This window comes from Heterodontus francisci, chromosome 10, assembly GCF_036365525.1.
Source record: "Heterodontus francisci isolate sHetFra1 chromosome 10, sHetFra1.hap1, whole genome shotgun sequence".
Taxonomy (NCBI): Eukaryota; Metazoa; Chordata; class Chondrichthyes; order Heterodontiformes; family Heterodontidae; genus Heterodontus; species Heterodontus francisci.
Window position 1 is genome coordinate 24823121 of NC_090380.1, and position 6391 is coordinate 24829511.

Consider the following 6391-nt stretch of genomic DNA (forward strand, 5'->3'; position numbering starts at 1 on the left):
GTGGGGTAGTGCAAAGTCCCTGACATGGCTGGAAGTGCACCACTTGTCACATTGGGTAAAGTCAAACAAAGAAAGTCTTTCACACACATCCCTGAAGCAAGTGCTAGGCCCCTGGCCTGACCTCCAACTCCCACCATTCAGGATCACCAACCTGCACGCTTCCCCCAAGCTCCCTGATCCTCGCAAGCCCCTGAACCCCATGATACCTCCAATCCCCCTGAGCCCTGAAGCCTGCAATCCCCTGAGTCCTGAAATCCACCCCCCAACCCCCGAGCGATCCCCTGAGCTCTGCCATCCCCCGAGCCCAGTGATCCATTCACTGGACACCAGTCAATTATCTGTGGGCTACTGCAGCGCTAGTGCCGTTGATAGGAGAATGATGACCAGGGCCCAATATCTGGGGCACCTCGATTCCTATCATTCATACGCAGGTTAAGTATGGGTAAGTGCACATGGGCGCTCCCGATTTACTAGACCAGTACGTTTCAGATGTAGAATCATAATTTTGCAGCATAGGACAAGGCCATTCGACCCCCTGTGCCTGTGCCAAGTCTGTGGAAGCGATTTCTACTTAGTCCTGTTCCTCTGACCTTTCACCATACCTGTTAATTTTTACTTTTTCAAATATTTACTTCCCTTTGGAAAGCTATCATGTATTCTGCTTCCACCACTTTTTCCAGTAAGGAATTCTGCTCTGTAAACAAAAAATCTCTCACTCTTTTATTGATAATCTTAAAGTCAAAAAAATAAATGCACTTCCCCTACCTGAAGTTGTCTAGTTTCCTGGACCCCTCTCACTTTTGACAGTTAATAGTCTCCTGCTTATGGAATCACAGGAGGAGATCATTCAGCCCCTCAAGCCTGTTCCACCATTTACTTAGAGTATGCCCCCTTGTTCTGGACCACCCCCACCAGAGGAAAGAGTTTCTCTCTACCTTATCGAATCACTTCATCATTTTCAAGATCTCAATTAGATCACCCCTCAATCTTCTAAACTCAAGGGCATATGAAACAACTTTATGCAATTTGTCTTATAATTTGACCCTTTAAGTTCTGCTATCATTCCGGTGAATCTGGGATCAGAGCCAACAGAGCACGGTGCACCCTCTTTAGCATTTGGTATCATTAACAGCGGAGATAGTGCTTTCTGTGGATATTCGATGGTATCTGTCTGGCAACCCTATGTGGCATTTGCAAGTTGTTCCTATTTTTCTTCAGTCTGAATGACCTAAGTCTTAGGTCATTGATCATTTCTGCAGCATTTGTCAGTTTACTGTAAATCTCTGGTTGTTAATCCTTTATATCCAGAGCTTAAGGCCAAGGCAGCTGAAGGCATGACCATCATTGATGGAGCAATTAAAATTGTGGATGTCCAAGAAGCAGAATTAGATGAGCGCAGATATCTCAGTGGTTTGTGAGGCTGGAGGAGATTGCAGAGATAGGAAGGGACGAGGCCAAAGAGGGATTTGAAAGCCAGGATGGGAATTTCACGATATCAACAAACTTACAGACCAAAGGCTGATTGTTTTGGTGAATTTACCACCGTATGTCATCTTATTGACCTCCCTGACTCCCAGTATTTGGGACAGGCAACTTAACTTTAGCATTAAGAATCCAGCGTAAAACTTCTATCTCTTTTTTTCTTCCTCTAGGCCCCCCTCTCTCCTATCTACTCCCATGCCACCTTCCATTTCCCCAACTTGAGTACTTTGTAGCCCTTCCAACCCTTCATCACTGGTCTCTATGCCTACTCTAATGTTGTTGGCCCAAGCTTGAATCCCCCCTTGAATAAGGTCACAGGTGCCCTCTGTGCCTCTCTTGGCATTCCCCAAAATACCCATTGAGTCACCAGTTGTTGCGCCCTTACTGAAAACCTCAGCTATGCTATCCTTCTCTCTCACAAACATTTATGCCCACTGGAGGCTAATCTTGGTAACCTCCTTCTGATCTCACTCATACCATCTAGCACCGCCTCCTTGGACTCTGCCAGCAGATCAACTATCACTGCCTCTCTTCAAGCCATTATTGTGGATGATTGCATGAACATCCTACCTCTGACTGAAACGTATATTGATGTCTTCCTGAATCCTGAAACTTCTCCGCTTGGCCCACCACCACCTGCCCCTCCAAACTCCGCAGTGCCAGTGTTGCCCTTATCACAAAATCTCATCTTAGTCTCTCCTCTACTCTTCTGGCACCTTCATTGTCTCCCAGCACCTCACTTTGTCCACCTCCACAAGCCCCACTCTAAGTTTCAAAATATTGGCTGAGTATTTTGGTTGCGCAGAATTCATTTTTCAGGCGCTAACTGGCCTATTCAGTCCCCAGTAGGGAATAAGTAAGCGCCTGTGCATTTCCTGCCTGAAGTGTATGCCTGCCATATTGATGAAGGGAAAGAAATTGTCTTAAAGTGCCCAAGCCTGAAACAGACTTTAGGCCTGTTGCAAACCTAATAAGGGGAGTAATGCCTGCTTGAGGTCCACAGTGCCGGTTGCACTCAGTAATACCAATCCTTGGGACAACCTGCCACCAAAAATGTAGGTTTTTCTAATTACTTACTGAACATGGAGCATGGAAGATCAGGAGTGTTCCTACGAGCCCCACATTTAAACAATGACAGCTACTGCTTTCCATTCCTGATCCCTGCTGTTTCCTGGATCCAGCCTTTGATCTCCCTCCCCCCAACCCCGGCCTCTTATCTCCCTCCCCAGCCTCAAAGAACAAAGAACAGTACAGCGCAGGAACAGGCCATTCGGCCCTCCAAGTCTGCGCCGATCTTAATGCCTGTCTAAACTAAAACCTTCTGCACTTCCAGGGCCCGTATCCTCTATTCCCATCCTATTCATGTATTTGTCAAGATGCCTCTTAAACATCGCTATCGTACCTGCTTCCACCAACTCCCCCGGCAGCAAGTTCCAGGCACTCACCACCCTCTGTGTAAACAACTTGCCTCGCACATCCCGTCTACACTTTGCCCCTCTCACCTTAAACCTATGTCCCCTAGTAACTGACTCTTCCACCCTGGGAAAAAGCTTCTGACTATCCACTCTGTCCATGCCACTCATAACTTTGTAAACCTCTATCATGTCGCCCCTCCACCTCCATCGTTCCAGTGAAAACAATCCTCCTATCTCCCTTCCCCGCCTCTCTTTTCCCCGGCCTCATATCTCCCTCCCCGGCCTCATATCTCCCTCCCCGGCCTCATATCTCCCTCCCTGGCCTCCTATCTCCCTGCACAACCTCCTATTTCCCTATTTGTTCAGCAGTTCTTCATGCCTCCCCTCCTCCTTCTCCGTGCCCACCAAACCAAGCTCTCCCCTACACTAATCCTAAACCTACACTCTAATTTCTCTCCTATCTGCCTCAGACCTTCCCTGAGCTCATCTTGTCCATGAGACTCATCTATTACTCCCTGCACCCGACTTGGGAAATGTACTGGAGGACTGCCTGCATCTATATAACCATGAGTCAGTTGCCTTCAGAACAAATCAATCTTTATTGATTGGAATAATCCGAGCAGCAAAGTCATCAGTCGCCTTTTTTAGACGGTTTCCTTTTCAGTGCTCAATGCACAAGAGCTGCTTTTCCACATTTGAGCTTCAGAACCTGTCAGACCTGCAAGCATTAATGATGCTGTTATTTTACAAGAGCTCTCAACACTGAGAACTTAATAACCAGTGGAAAAAAGTTCACAGCCATGTAATCAGCAGTTTCATTTCCCAATTTGGGAAAAGTGAGCTCTCAAAGGTGTAATGAATATCTTCCCAATTTCCAGTAATTACATCTATGGAAATTAGAGTACTGTATCTATTTGATGAATATGTGCTGATGGCAGGACTCTCACTGATTGCAAAGGTAACCTCACTGGCGTGTTGATCCACTGTACTCTGGGGTTTATGCTCCTGAAATTGCTGGGGATCTGCTCCACTGAAGCAACTGTGGTGGAATCAAATCCATGACTCACTTGAGCCCTAGAATGAGACGGGAGGTGACAAAGCCATGCATGAGGATTTCAGTGGTAGATAGACTGAGGGCAGAGTCAGAGGCACTCGATGTTATGGAGGTGGAAGTTGGCAGTTTTTGTGATAGAGAGAGTATGAGGTCAGAAGTTCAGGTCACGGCTAAATAGAATGGTGAAGTTGCAAACGATCTGATTCAGCTCAAGACAGTGGTCGTAAAAGGGGGATCAGCTGGGTAGCAAGGTTACAGAAATTATGGCGGGGGCAAAATTCAATGGCTTTGACATTGCCAATGTTTAACTGAAGAAAATTGTTGCTCATCCAAGATTGGATACTGACAACATGGAGACAGTGAAGGATTCAAGGTAGGTGGTGGAGCAATACAGTGGTGTAGTGGAGAATAATCCTAGCCCCTTTTTGGGGCTATCCTGGATCAGCCCTACTTCTGTGATGATAATTCTCAATTTAAGGTTGAGAAAGACAGATCTCAAAGACACTTGAATGGGTCTGAAGGACTGATCTAACTCTCCCTAAAGGAAAAGAACCAGCTAAGAATATTACCGCCCTCCAGATAGCCTTTTTTTTTAAACAAGTTTCAGCCAGATAATATAACCTTCATATTATAAGGTCTGGTAATCTCTCCTCAATAACATACCTCCTCACCAAAGAGTGTACAGAGATGAGTTCATGACTTAAAAATGCAGAAGACTATGTGATACAATATAAATTCTAATTTATATAAAAGCTTAATAAAGAACCGAACATGTAATTCATGATTGGTGAGACAGTCAATCGCAATATTAATGGTTATAGAAAAAGATAGAAAGTACAATCTTGTTTCTAGTAGAACATCCGATTTTTAAATCTAAATATGGTTGCAGTAAAATACTTAAGTAGGATATCATTCAATTATTAAAGTAACATTTACCTTAAATCCCCAAGTAGGCAACTATGAGTTAGCGAGATACCTATCACAGTTAAGGAAAGAACTATCATCGCCTCACTCCAGTAGTCATACCTTTAGCATGACAGATGTTGGAGTGAGTCCAACAAATCTAAAAATCCAAAATATGCTTCCAATATTTATACTGCTTCAAGTTGCATAACTAATTCCTTACATATGGGGGTGTTACCTCAACTGCAAGTATGTTCGTCTCCCTTTATTTCCCAAATAAGGTATAACTCTTAATTTCTAGGTAAAGTCCATCCCTCTTTGATTTCTAAGAAAACCAAACTGCGAGTGTCATGATGGTTAATTTGTCATTAGTCATCTAACTGTGTTTCAAGATTATAATTCCGTTTTTGATTTTGGTTAGTTTTGTCAAAAATTCAGTTGATTTTTGGCTATCAGCATAAAATCATCTTATCGACTATTACACTGTGGTAGCTTTTGTGACCGTTTGCAAAACTATGTTATCAATTTTTTACCGTGTGGTGAGTTTTGTGACATGAGGGAGCGAATCCTCCTTATCAGAAGCTACCTTTATGGCTCTAAGATGAGGCAAGCTGTGTAACACAGAGGTATGTCCATGAACTTTTTTAACCTTTTAGGAAGATGAACTCTTTATTTTTTTAATCCCTCATTCGTAGGATAATAACTCTTTTAACTTTATAACCCCTCATTATGGCCGGATTCCTTCACAGTGGGTGTCATCTGAAGTGATTTGTGACTTTAACCCCTTGTAGGGACTAAACCAAATCAGGAGTACATCCCCATGAATATCCTTTAATCAAGTTCAAACCAGACAAATTATCAGACACTTATTTGGGTCCAAAGAATTGTACTAGCTTTCCCTCAAAGAAAGAAAACCAACAGAGAATATTACCATATTTGGATAGCCTATTTTTAATATTTATGGCTAAGTCATAAAAATACCAGATATTCTAAAGGTCTGGGAAACTCTCTTCAATACATATCTCTCCACTTAAAGAGACACAGAGAGGGGCTTCTTGTAGTTGCATACAGAATACTACATGAGATAATTTATTACCTTTTATAGGTTTATTGAAGAATTTAACATGTGATAAACTTCTTAAGTGGATAAGAATATCACAATATCAAATATTACTGAGATGTAACACACATTCTGATTTCTGACATAGAATCCAAAAGTTTAACCTTGCTAATGTTGCAGCAAAATTATCCTAGAATATCCAGAATATCCATCAAAATTTAAAATAAACTTTTACCTTAAATCCCCCAAGCAAGGCATGGGATGAGAAGTATTGCTTGAGGATACAATGCCCCTAAACTTTGCTATCAAAACCTCTCATTTTTATACTATTTCTGAAGTGTCATCTGACTTCTTCATTTAGATGTGACCTTCCTGTGTTCCTTTTAAAATCCATATTTTTAATTACCATTTCCACTTAATGTTTTACTGGAATTTGAAGTTGTGAGCCTTTATCTGGTCAATATGTTTATAATTGTG